This window comes from Python bivittatus, unplaced genomic scaffold (assembly GCF_059951505.1).
Source record: "Python bivittatus isolate LINGU-HERP-01145 unplaced genomic scaffold, Pbiv_v1 ctg000980_np1212, whole genome shotgun sequence".
Taxonomy (NCBI): domain Eukaryota; kingdom Metazoa; phylum Chordata; class Lepidosauria; order Squamata; family Pythonidae; genus Python; species Python bivittatus.
Genome location: NW_028277125.1, coordinates 39,915,503 through 39,929,619, shown reverse-complemented (window position 1 = coordinate 39,929,619; position 14,117 = coordinate 39,915,503). Strand labels below are relative to the sequence as shown.

General features: G+C 37.1%; 1 protein-coding gene across 5 annotated transcripts in view; it reads left to right on the top strand.

Moving 5' to 3' along the window:
- MAP3K13 (mitogen-activated protein kinase kinase kinase 13) overlaps window positions 1-14,117 on the top strand; it is a 61,646-nt gene that overhangs the window by 14,374 nt on the left and 33,155 nt on the right. Inside the window, exon 1 of one of the 5 annotated variants that reach the window (XM_025166454.2) lies at window positions 8,970-9,133. The exons of the other annotated variants lie outside the window; for them this stretch is intronic. The gene's annotated coding sequence lies outside the window, so the exon portion shown is untranslated. Of the gene's footprint in view, window positions 1-8,969; window positions 9,134-14,117 lie in introns of those variants that run through there. 5 annotated transcript variants of the gene reach the window in all.

Sequence of the window (14,117 nt, the reverse complement as noted above, 5' to 3'; positions counted from 1 at the left end):
ATCTGCAATAGGCAAGCAGCTTGGTGTGAAGAAATCAATTGTGGGAGCAATAATTAGAAAATGGAAGACATACAAGACCACTGATAATCTCCCTTGATCTGGGGCTCCACGCAAGATCTCACCCTGTGGGGTCAAAATGATCATAAGAACGGTGAGCAAAAATCCCAGAACCACATGGGGGGACCTAGTGAATGACCTGCAGAGAGCTGGGACCAAAGTAAGAAAGGCTACCATCAGTAACACACTATGCCGCCAGGGACTCAAATCCTGCAGTGCCAGATGTGTCCCCCTGCTTAAGCCAGTACATGTCTGGGCCCATCTGAAGTTTGCTAGAGAGCATTTGGATGATCCAGAAGAGGATTGGGAGAATGTCATATGGTCAGATGAAACCAAAGTAGAACGTTTTGGTCTAAACTCGTCGTGTTTGGAGGAGAGAGAATGCTGAATTGCATGCAAAGAACACCATACCTACTGTGAAGCATGGGGTTGGAAACATCATGCTTTGGGGCTGTTTTTCTGCAAAGAGACCAGGACGACTGATCCATGTAAAGGAAAGAATGAATGGGGCCATGTATCGTGAGATTTTGAGTGAACACCTCCTTCCATCAGCAAGGGCATTGAAGATAAACGTGGCTGGGTCTTTCAGCATGACAATGATCCCAAACACACTGCCCGGGCAACGAAGGAGTGGCTTCGTAAGAAGCATTTCAAGGTCCTGGAGTGGCCTAGCCAGTCTCCAGATCTCAACCCCATGGAAAACCTTTGGAGGGAGTTGAAAGTCCGTGTTGCCCAGCGACAGCCCCAAAACATCACTGTTCTAGAGGAGGTCTGCATGGAGGAATGGACCAAAATACCAGCAACAGTGTGTGAAAACCTTGTGAAGACTTACAGAAAACGTTTGACCTCTGTCATTGCCAACAAAGGATATATAACGAAGTATTGAGATGAACTTTTGATATTGACCAAATACTTATTTTCCACCATGATTTGCAAATAAATTCTTTCAAAATCAGACAATGTGATTTTCTGGATTTTTTTCCCCATTTTGTCTCTCATAGTTGAGGTATACCTATGATGAAAATTACAGGCCTCTCTCTCCTTTTTAAGTGGGAGAACTTGCACAATTGGTGGCTGACTAAATACTTTTTTGCCCCACTGTACATTTGTTTAGCAATTCAGTCCTCATTTATTCTCCCTGAATGAGCAAGCTACCTTAATATACTTCTTTTGTACTAATCATTTGTTTTTGTACTCAATCTACTTTCATTCAGCACTCATTCATTCTTGAGACTACTGTATATGTTTGTGTTACCACAATGTACTATCTTTCTATGAGGATCTATAAATCTTAAAATTTCTTCTTCCATATCCCTAACTTCAGAAAACCTTCTGCCAAGTTACATAAATCAATTTATTTGCTCTAATTTTTCATCATTTATGCATAACTTAATGTTGGCCCCTTGAGATAGGCCAGGTGAAGAAACAAACACTGCAGGGATACTAGGAAAGCTACTTTATTGTTGTGGGGTAACAGAATCTTGCAAGGCTGTCTAGTTTCTTTCTATCCCATCATATGGTAAATGAAATCAAGGCGGGGTTATTTTGAGTGTCTTTCTCAGACTTGCTTTGATCTCTGGACTGTGTAGTGTCTCCAAGTCTCAGCGTCTCTCCTTTGTGGCTCATTTCTTCCTTCCTTCCTCAAGGACAGTTATGAATTCTTTTATACCACCTTCCCTGTCAGAATCCCTCTCTCCCTAACAGGGCAATGGCTACAGACTTCCTCCTATCCCCCTCACTTGCAAATGGGCCTGGCATTTCACCAAGGTCAATATATAAATCTGGCAGGGAAGGCTCAGGTACAGCTGGAAAGTTCACTCTCCCCTCTCTTTGCATAGCAGCCAGCACCAGATAGCCTAACAGATAGGCAGCAAAGAGTCTGCTTCATCCTGGAGCTCATTGTCTGTTGATAGTAACAGCAGGTGACAGAGGCAAGGATTGTGCAAGAATTTCATAAGGAACTGAAGTAAAAGGTGTGGAGTGTGGATATCTAAATCTCTCTGATTTGGGATAGCTGTTCCAGTGAATGAGATATTCAGATAACTTGCTCTGTGTGTAGAGTCCAGAATACTGTACATTCCACTTCATCTTTCTCTTATTCATTCACCAGGAACAGGGTGTGTATGTGTAATAAGTTTTGAACACAAGCACCTGGATGGCCCCTCACAAATGAGTGATCAGTGGAATACTGGATCTCTACTGAAGCAGGCAGTTACAGATGGAAAGCCACTGGGACTGGGCCAATAAACTTTGAGTCTGGCTTTTTAGATGGGTAGACAGAAGGCAAACCTTTAAAAAAAAAAATTTTATTACAAAAACAACAACAACATAAAAGTGGTTTAACAAAAAAGTGAAAAAATACAACAAAGGAAAAAAGTGTTAATATATCATTATAGCAATAAACAATTTCAATTCTCTATATACTTATCTAGTACAAATATTCAGGTACATATATATTTCTAATAGATTTATATGACTATCATTTTTTTAACCTACTGTATTTTGTATAAATGGGTCCCGTACAGTGGAACCTCGGGTTACGAACGCCTCTGTTAATGAACTTTTCGGGTTACGACCAGCTCTGGCCGCAAAAATTTACCTCGGTTTGCGAACTCCGCCTTGGGGTACGAAGAGGATACGCGGCCATTTTTCTGCCCCTGACACGTGGTCCGCGGCCATTTTTCCGCCCCTGACACGTGGTCCGCGGCCATTTTCCGCCCCTGACACGTGGTCTGCGGCCATTTTCCGCCCCTGACATGTGGTCTGCGGCCATTTTTCCGCCCCTGACATGTGGTCTGCGGCCATTTTCCGCCCCTGAAACGTGGTCGTAGGGAGGGGGACTCTCCCTCCAAGCAATAGCCGCCTCCCTGTCCTCCACGCCAGAACGGATTAACGGTAATTACATTGAACCTTATGGGGAAATGTGCTTCGGGGTGCGACCAATTCGGGGTGCGACCAGAGTCACGGAACAAATTAAGTTTGTAAACCGAGGTTCCGCTGTATTTCATTATACTTGTCCATACAAAGTCTATGTCTATAAGCAATCAGCTCATAAGTGGCAAGTGCAATCAGGTTTTCAATCTATTGAATAAATGGGGCCATACATTTATCTTTCCAATGCTGCAATATCAGTCTTTTAGCCATAATAGTGGCACGGAAAGTCCATTTATGTTGTCCAGTTGTCAAGTTCCATGTTCTAAGTATGTAATTCAAGAGAATATTATCCTCTAAAAATTTTAGCTTTTGTCACATAGTCACATTTATATGGTCCACTACTTTCTCCCAAAACTTAATAGGACATTGTAAAAACATATGCTTTAAAGAGGCATTGTCCTTATTACATCTCCAACAAAATGCTGTTTTTGTCAATCCTTTTCTATCCAGATGTAGTGGAGTCCAATAAATTCTAAATATTATTATTATATAAATCGTAGTTTAAGGTACAGTGACACTCTTGCTATAGAAGTTAAGATACTCTCCCATTGTCTAGGCAATATAGAAACCTCTAATTCTTTATTTCAGTCATTCCTTAACATCTGCATATCAGATTGATTTATTGATAACAAATATCTGTACAAAGTAATAGTAAGCTTTTTAGTTTTAAAGGATTTAACAAGTTGTTCTAATATCTCAGGTGTCTCAGAAGCTGAGAATGCTGCTGGTCCAAACAATGTTGTTAACAAATTGTTGTAGCTGTAAATATCGCTAGTGGGTTACATCTGATAGATGATATTTATCTCTTAAAACAGAGTATGTTAAAAATTCATTTTCATCATCTATCAGTTGATCCAAAGTCAATATCCCTGCTTCCATTCAACGTTTCCCTCTTTTTCCCAATTTTTAAAGTTGGGTTTCCCCATAAAGTCAATTTGGCATGGGAAAAAGGGTCAAATCTCCAGAGATATTAGAGTTTTAATATATTTAGATCCTAATACTATCCATCCGACAAAAGGTGTTATATATGTATATTCAAAAGTTGCCCAAATCGGAAAATTAACATCACTGGTTGGCTTCCAGTATTTAATACTTGACAATAGGTAAGCATGTTGATATAGCTCCAAATTCAGAAGACCGAATCCTCCCTCGTTAACTGATAATTGCATTTTCTGTAAAGATAGTCTTGGAATTGAAGAACCCCATAAAATTTTTCTAAACAATTTATTTTCTGAAAATATTTTCCAGATATAAAAACTGGAATTCCTCTGAGAATATAAATTAATCTGGGAATAATGTTCATTTTTAGAGCATTCACCTTTCCCCAGTGAAGACAAAACTTAATAGAAAGTCACACCAAATCCCTCACAGGTGTCTTCTTGCTTTTGTGGATCTGTGGCACGCTTATATGCAATCTTGACCAAATCTAACTGTTCCTTTAACAGGAACTGAACAGGGGTGAGAACCTGGAGGGCAAAATGCCAGGTTGGTAGCCATAAACTACCTGAAAAGGAGACATGCCTATGGAGGAATGTATTGAGCTATTATAGGCAAATTCCGCAAGAGGCAACAGTTTAAATTCTGCAAGATGCAATTGTCCTGCTGATAAGAGACATAGCACCTCAAATATTGTTGTACTAGTTGATTCATTTTTGATCTCCCATTAGAGGCCAGATGGTGAGACAGTGACAAATGAATCAGTGACAAGATGGATGCCATTAACTGGAGGAGGGCCTTTCAAAACTTGGATATAAATGGATAGGCATAAACTAAGGTCACTTTATTGACTAAGCCCCTGTGCTAAAAACATGGTCTAGAAAAAAATATGTAGTTTCTGAGCTGATGGAAGGCCCTTGCAGAGAATGAAATAAGCCATTTTGATAAACAAATCCACTATCACAAAAATGATCATGTAACTGTTTTAAAGACAGAAGATTGGTAATTAAATCTATGGATACTGTGTCCCTGGCCCAGGAGGGGAGGCAAGTGGCTGAAATAAACAGGCCAATTTGGTAGGGACAGCTTTAGCTGGTGACAGACATGATAGAATGAAACATGCTCATTGACATCTACTCTTACCCATGGCCACCAAACTTTCTGATCGCCTGATACAAAGTTTTTAATATTCCCCCATTTCCAGTAGTTTTATTGTCATGACAAAATTATTATTATTGTTATTGTTGTTACTTTAGCTTTATTATAGCTATCTACTCCAACAGACTCTGGGCGGCTTATAAAATCAACAAACAGTAAAAACAGTTGAAAAAGAAAACAACCACCAAAATTGCAATATAAGTATATATAAATGGCAGTTATGAAGCAACTGTCCAGTTGTAAAGAAAGAGGAAGAATCTATCTGTAGGGCTCCCTGGACATTCATCTAAGTCCTGACATATGGATCCTGTTGTTGCAATCCAGTCCAATAGATCTATTGCCTACCTCCCTGCCTTGAACCTTTCCAGAGGATCTATACTCGGAGGGACACACTTGTTGGGATTCAGGATTGTGGTAGGAGAGATGGGTATGGAAAATCATATTCAGGTTTATGTGATAATACAATTGGCAGCTTGTTCTGTGAACCAGGAATGTAGGTGATATAAAAATTGAAATGGAAGAAAAATGTACCTACCTGATCTGACACGGGGTGAGGATCTGTGCTTTTTGCAGCTGCTCCAAATTCTTGCGCTCTTCCCCTTCATCCAGCCAAAGCTTAGGGAAGAACGGGCTCCAAGGCAGAGTTTGAGGCATCTGTTTGCACAACAAAGGCATGATGTCTGAGCAATGACTGGGAGAAGAAAAGGATTTTGTTCCTAAGTAGACCATTTCAATTAATGTCCTTTCTTTAGAAGCTGAGAAAGTAGTCTTGTGAGTTCATCAAAATTAAGGATAAACTTTTATAGAAATTGTCAATGTGGGATGCCTTTCACATTCCTAGGTGCCTGCTATGAGAGCATGGGTTGTACTTTTGCAGGATCCATTTGTATTCCTTCTGTAGATATCTGGTAATACAAATACTCTAACTGGGAAAGATCAAATATATATGGCTGGTGTGGGTCTTCAGGGCTGTGTGGCCGTGTTCTGGAAGTTTTGTTTCCTACCGTTTTGCCAGCACCTGTGACCGGCATCTTCAGAGTGCAGGAGCACAGACAGAACTGCTCCTGTCTGTGCTCCTGCACTCTGAAGATGCCGGTCACAGGTGCTGGCGAAACGGTAGGAAACAAAACTTCCAGAACACGGCCACACAGCCCGGAAGACCCACACCAGCCATCGTATGCCGGCCGTGAAAGCCTTCGACAATACATCAAATATATATATTTTCCAACTTAGCAAAAGGTTTGTATATAAGAATACAAGAAAATATTTCCCTCATGAACCTGGAGAAAATTGCAGGACAATTAATCCAAATGGCATTTCTGTGTATTAAAATTTGCCACACCTGGTATCAAACACTGTTAAATATTTGTGGCCCTTTTTCATTCTGATCAAATTGTATGTGCCTCTGAAGTCCAACTTAGTGAGAATGAAGGCATTCCAGCAGATCTGAAATAAGAGGCAGTGGGTAATGATTTGTAATGGTTACAGAGTTCAGAAGCTTATAGTTGTGAGCAGCCCTCAAGGAATTATATTTCTGGTCTACAAAAAATGTAGGTGCAGATGCTAGAGATGTAGAAAGGTGAATAAAAACTTTCTTCAAATTGTCCAGAAACTCAAGAGTAGCTAACTCTTGAGTAGATATGCAATATTTACCTCTTAGCTGGGATCTGGGCTCCTAACTTCAAATTGATGATAAGTCACATGTTTAATGAGGACACAAGGTAGTTGCTTCTGGTCTCCCCAAAACATCAGCAAAATATGTGTACTTTTCTGGCAAAGAAGGGGATTCAGACAGCAGTGCAGGAGAAGGAGAAGGAAAAATGCAGGACACCTGCAAATGGTGCTGTTGACACTTTTGAGATGGAAAAGAAATTGTCCCTTGTTCTCAGTGGATTTCAGGATCATGAGTTTAGCCAATCTTTGTCCAGTACTATGGGGACATGTAAGGAAGTTGTGATATAGAGTGGCAAGAATTCTGTATGATAATTTATTTTCAGTTGTGAGTGAGTTATATGAGTATCAATAGCAGAAATTGCACCAGTTTGCTTTTCACCTCCTTTTATGTTAGTAAACCAGGATTTCCCTCTTCTTTGGAAGATATTCTGTTGGGATTTATATATATTTATGTACTTTTAGATTTTTAATTTAAAAACCAGCTCTGTTCTAAAGGACCCACATCTCAGTTTGTTTTGGGCTGGAAAATGTGCAAAAGTAGTTAAAATTTCTCTGGCTATTTGCAAATTTATCCCAAGTTCCACAGGCTGCCGTGGAATTATGAGATAAGGTGGTGGTGGTTTGGTCACTCTGCTGGTCTTTGGAGACAATTAAGCAACAGGCTATCCCAGCAATGTGAAACAAACTGGCTCTTTCCCAAAGGGGGCATGCACAAGCTCATTTATACCTGGCTGGGTAATAGTGAAGCTTATGTAGTCTTGGAAAGCCCAAAGTGCATATGACCACATTAGAAAAATGGTGGCTCTTCCATATTGATGTAATGTTTTTGTGAGATATGTATAGATGTGGTACATAATGCTGCTGTATTTATCAAGATATAGGCTACATTATGTAATAGCTTTATCTATTGTGTTAGGCTTGGCTATACAGTAGTTGTTTTCGTCCTTCTTCTTGAAGGATGAGAGTAAAAGTACAATAACAACTTTACAAGTTTAGTAACTTGTTGGGGGCCTTATGGTTGACTGAAAATGGAATTATTTCTGAAAAACAGTGAATGCTTCAAGTGAAAGTCTAATAGTGTAATTCGCTACCATTAATGAAATGTTGAGAGGTTTGTAACCCTCCTCTTCTTTCCCACCACTATTTCCATCCTTTTCTCCTTCAAGAGAGAAAATTTATCAAGGAGGGAAAGATGAAATAGCTGTGGATGTTTAGGAGCCTACTAGATAGGAGCACCCAATATTAGATTAAGAAGGATCAGTTGTATGAATGTAGTATTGTTGTAATATGTGTGTTACTATTTAAATTCTGAATACTAGTTTTATACAAACTATGTTACACTTTATGCAACTTGAAGCTTTTTTTTTTTTTTAGCTAGGGAGGAATTTATGACTAGTTAGTATAAACTTCAAGTAGGTTTCCTTTTTAATATCTTTATTATAGTTGTCAAGTGAAGATGACTCATTTGTTCTTTTTTGTCAGAGAACAGTGTAAAAATTATGATATGTAATATATATATATATATATAGACAAGATAGAGTACAAAAACTGTTTGTAATGAGGTTTTCAACCATTTTATGCTATTGCAGTTTGGTTTTGGAGGAACTGGCATTTAAAGAAGAATAAAATGTTTTTCTATCTTTACCTGTACTAGACACTAAATTAGAAGGTTGTGCAGTACGACAAAAATGTGCTTTTATATAGAAATCTATATATATTTTAAAATTATTAACTAAGTTTCATGGGCTGTATATGCAATTTTAAAACAAAATGGAGAGTATTCCTGATGAATAAACATAATGTGAACAAAAAACACGTTAGGTGGTGAACAAAGCCTATTTAGGAAAGTTTATTTTTTATCCTCCCTGTTTAGTGGAGGTATAGAGCTTTTCTGTTTTGCAGCTTCGTAACCATTATATGTTTTCTATATGTTGTTCTAATACCCACCTTTATGCCTTAGAATTGTTTATGTTGTCATCTGTTTCTACTTGCTCTGCATCCCGTCCAGCTGGCAGGGTTTATTTGATAACCCTTTGAGACTGTGTTGCCCGGGTTTGATTGGTGGTGTCTGTCCATTCTGTGATGAGGTTCCCCTGAAGAAAGGCAAGCTATAGTTGCCTGCTTTTGATTGGCTGCTCCTCTGATTCCCTCCCCTTCCAGGGCACACACCACAGCAGGGTTTGTTCGGAGACCTAAAACAGCCTCGTAGGCATCCATTCATGAATCTGTGACGTTAGTAGCTTCTGTGTTTGCAGTCGGGTTGCAGGATTGTGTGGGTGGAATTTCCTTTCTGTCTTTTATTGAGCAGGTTTGTGTTTGCTAACCCTCCGTAATATGAGGACATGGAGTATAATTCTATAATGTTCCCGTCACTGTAAGTATATTGGCAAAATCTGGCTTGCTTCAAGGGGCTATGTTTGCAGAAGGACCAATATTATGTTCTAATCATTTATTTCAAAAGAGGGGATAGATTTGGGTGTCAGTATAAAAAACAGAAAAAATGTTGGAAGACATATTAAAGCTAAGAATATTTTTGTATCGGGCAGCAGTCTGTATTTTACTTCTCTGTGGAGCTACTATAGACATATTTAATTTGCAGTTTGGCACATTATGCAGTGGTCTTTAACTGTCTCTAAAAAAAACCAGAATGAATTTTAATAATTAGCTAAAATGCAGAGTCTGTGAATATCATGAGAAATAACTGCAATTGATTTCAGAACAGCAGGCTTCCCCCTCCCCTCTCCCTCCTTTTCTTTGTGAAAATGTAATCTGGTTGTCTGGTGAAACAGCTTCGGAACTGTTTTAATACAGTTTAAAATGTATAACAGTATGTTTTGGATGGGGGAAAAATCACGCTAACCAATTTAGCTATTAGTTACACATTTCTTAAGATGTTTCCATTTCTATAAATAAACTGATTTTAACCATTTTAATTAATGGCTAGATTTGTTCATTCATATGCACATGGCTCATTTTAACAGCAAATGTTTTGCATTACACTATTAGCTTTAAAAAAAAAATTGAATTGTAAATCCCAGTATGTTGTTAGGTTCTGCTGTTTTTATAAGCTCTGGAGCATTGTACTTCATATATAGTTCCAATCTGTTTCTATTTATTGATGGCCAGTATGTGGTGTCTTTTCTGGGATTTGCTACTGAAGTCAGTGTAAATTCATTGTGAATAATCGCTGAAAAGAAAGGGCAATGCATTGCATTTCTTGAAGAATAAGCTCCAAAGTATAAATACCATAAATTGAAGAAGCAGTATCAGATAACTACTTTAGAGGCAATAGTTCTGGCTGCTCTTTGTCCTTAATGATCTACTGTGCCAAGTGTTTTCCTGTGTTTATTGCTCTGACTGGAAATATTAGTAAAACTGTCTTTTCAATACTGTGTCTAGAACAGTAGGCAACAGTAAAAAAACTGATTGTTTGCAGTGTTTGGAGAAATGTACCTTTTTTTCAAGCTGAGACATGTTCTTCTCCTTAGCACCTGATTTTACTATTTCTTCCTTCCATCCCAGTTGGTTAATATGCACCTACTCGGAAGACTGCTGTAAGAAACTGTGAAATGCTTTTCCAAATGTTTGTTGTTATAAAATTAACTTAAATCTATGGTTTTGATGAAAAACACATTTTAATATTAATGTTAAATATTAATTTTAGTCTATAGTTAGCTTCTCTAGCTATAATAATAATAGTGCATCTGATTATAGAGAGGCTACTTTTGAAACTTGATATAGTTTTGAAACTTAAACCCTGTGAATTGAATCAAATTAAGGTAATCAAATCCTTATTTATTTATTAAACTGTTTATAACATATCACAGTCCAAGCACTCTCAGTAGGTTCTGTGATATCAACAATTAATTAAAATCCATGGTACATTAAACATTAAAAAAATCAAAATAATAAATCAAGAATCATCTTAACAGTCAGAAAAACAAAATAGGCAAAGAATAAAAATAATAAAAGATGGCAAAAGTCATGTAGTCAGCTGAAGTCTTTAACATCTTTCTAAAAGTTGTAAGGGCAGAGACTCCCTGGGGAGAGTATTCCAAAGCCCTGGTGCTGCCACTGGAAAGCAGTGCCTCCTGGCTTTGGCTCCCTTCCCCTCCCCAAAATACAGTACCACAAAAAGCTTCTTTTTAGATGAACAATTAGTACTAGTTATTCATGACCCATTTTCTATTGATTTCAGCAGGGCTAGTTTGATTAGGTCTGGATCTAAATCTGAGTTTAAGATTTAGACTTATAATCTTAGGTATGAGAAACTCAAAAATTCAGTTTTTTTCAAAAAAGGAAACAATTGCTTTTTTTCAGCTTCCATAATCCTTAATCAGTATATCAAGAATTCGCATGAGCTTTCTTATGTGTAGGCAGTAAACCACTTAGCAGAAACTTTCCCTTTTCACTGATAGTGTATAGGCTGTTCTGGAAGCTTTATTGACTGAAGGGCAGATATTTTAAAAATAATATAAATAAACAAGGCCATATTTGCATGTCACATTGATCCTAAATGTAAAATGCTTGGACATTAATTAAACACAATTCTGGATTCAGAGTAAAGGAAAGTTATTACTTTCTGGTTTTTTTAGCTACTTGAATAAAGAGACAAGTGAATGACTAAAGGTACTGGTATACTGCTAATTCACATTACAGATTATTAACCTGTGATTGCTTTTTTAAAATTATATTCAAATGGGGCATGTATCTGTCAGTCATAAGCAGTCACTTATATGTTAATTAAAATAATTTAATAATTAATTGATTGCATGCAACTGTAATATTTGAATTATCAATTTTTGGATGCTTAGTTTTAGGGCCAATTCACATGTTCATTTTTTATTTTTAGTTTTGTATACTTTAATATGAAACACGCCCTATCGTACATAAATGGTACATTCCTGTACAGTTAGCCACATGCCTCTTTCAAAATATTAGCCGTTATCATAACAAAACTAAGCTAGCATTGTTTATTTCATTTTCTAAGCATCTCATAACTGAATGGGTTGGAGTGTAATATAAGGCCAAGTAAGTAAATAAATATATAAAATAATTGCTCATAAAAAAAAAAAATCCTTAATTCTAATTCTTAAATCTGTGGGCTACCCAAGAGATGCATGTTCTAAGCATAGCCTTTAGTACATCACTGTGTTACAAAGTTATTTCTTACACATGTTGTTTCTTATACTGTGCTGTCTTGCTTCTGGGTTCCTGTGTTATACGATGGCCACATTGAAGGAAGTTAGCAGCCAGATTCATTACTTTGTTAAATATTTTTCTTCAGTTCTCACTTCACTAACCCATTAATTCCCAAGACTTTACAACTTAGATTTAAATTAATTCAGAATACTTCAGACTTGTCTTACAGCCAGTATCAATCAATTAGTATTTGCCTTAACTGCCTCCAACCTGATTAATAGCTAAATGTTGTTTGTTCTGTCTGATGGTCCTCTCTTCAGTGTATTGGACTGAAATTAAGTAAAGTAATTCCCACTTCCACAAAGATAAAATAACATACCAGCATGCCTCATACCATTCTGCCCAGATCAGTGCATTCACTGAAACATGTTTAACTGCATTTAGTTGTTTGAAAAAACAAAACAAACTTAAAAGGCTGCACTGTGGTAGGCGGTGGTGAGAGAAGATATGAGCAGATGCATCTGGATGCAACAAGTCTATAATAATAATGCAACAAACTTACATATAGAAGTTCTTATAGTATGGTAGATAGTAGATGATGGTGGTGCAACAAAAAGTTTGGAGGTGTCATGAGAGAGAGTAAAGGAACATAGTTGTAAAAGGTGCATGCACTAACACCAGTAGCTTGGAAATTCCATGAACAAGATGCCAAACTTCGGTGAGTGGAGATGATGATAAATAATGGATCCCCTTGCTTCCATATGGAAATGAATTCTGAAACTGAGTGTAGGAGTTGGAGGAGGGCTGCTGGGGAATAGGGAGGTAGCATAGTAAGAAATCCTGTCTCTGGAAAACCACTCCCATCTGTTGGAGGAGTATGGCAGAGATAGATAATATAACAACAAAGCCAATAACTCTGTGAATTTCGAAGGAAAAAAAAAAGGCGTGAGGCATTCTTCTGGTGGATTGAAAAAAAAAACACCTGAAATGTCTTACTCTTGTTAGTTATAAAAAACGATTCATCATATTAGGGAAAGGATTGTGTAGATGTAGATACCTGGCATTTTTTCTCCTTTTCTTGCTCTCTTCTCCTTACTCCTTCATCTCTCTTTCTGTATAAGAATATGCAATATCTTTATCCTATTAAAATGATAAAGTATCACATTTTTGAGGTAATCCATGCCAAGCATGAAATCCTCAGTTTATTCCACAATGAAAACAAAGTCAACTAAGAGTTCTGTCTGTCTCATGTAAGTCTGTTTAAGGAATGATAGCAATGAGAGTAGTACTTATGTGAGATATTTGGAAATGCATCCTGAACAGCTTCTGCTAGAAATCAGTAGATGTAAATCTTTATATAAGAGCACTAGAAGGACAAGAATGTTCCTTTTTCCCCTCTAGCTTCCTTGGCTATATATGTTTAACATTACAACTGATTTTCCTGTAGTTTTATAGTTAGCTATATAATAGATTACTTTCTGGTTGATGGTAGTTTGAGGAAATATGTGATAGAAAATTATTATCTTTAACAATATAATTTTCATAATACTAGTGATGTATATTTCATTTCCAACTCAGCTTTGCAAAATACTGTGTTTGCTTTAATGCAGAAATAATTATGCAACTATTTCTGGGGATATTAAACAATGAAATTTTATAGCCATGGAATTCTGAAATATACTGAATGCTAAAATGTGTATATCATGTGGGAAGTACATTAATGTATTATTTTGTGTTAAAAGAATAAAGTATTTTCTGGACTATGTAAAGCTGGCTATATGAGGAACTTCATTTGAGATGCCTCTTTTCTTTTTTTGAGTCTGAAATTCAGCAGTTCTGGCAATTCCTGTAACCAGAAATAAGAGCAAAAATGCATACTAAATATTATTTTTCTAAATTTGACAGATTTATACAGATCTTTCATGCCTATGGCTAATAATTCTACCTTGTTCAATATCAAGGAATGAATATGTTTCTGATATACTGTTCTGAGTTGGAGCTCAAAATCTGGCTGTAGTGGAACAGATGTATTAAGTGTAACAAGGGACATTCCTATGGATATGAATTAAGAATAGTATGTAATATTTACTTTGAGATCGTACAGCTTCAGGCCCATTTGTCTAATGGTGCTATCTAGGCAAATGGTTAAAATAGTAGTTTTCTAGAAATTGGCTGAGTTTATGCAACATGTTAATCCAAAAGCAAACAAACCATAT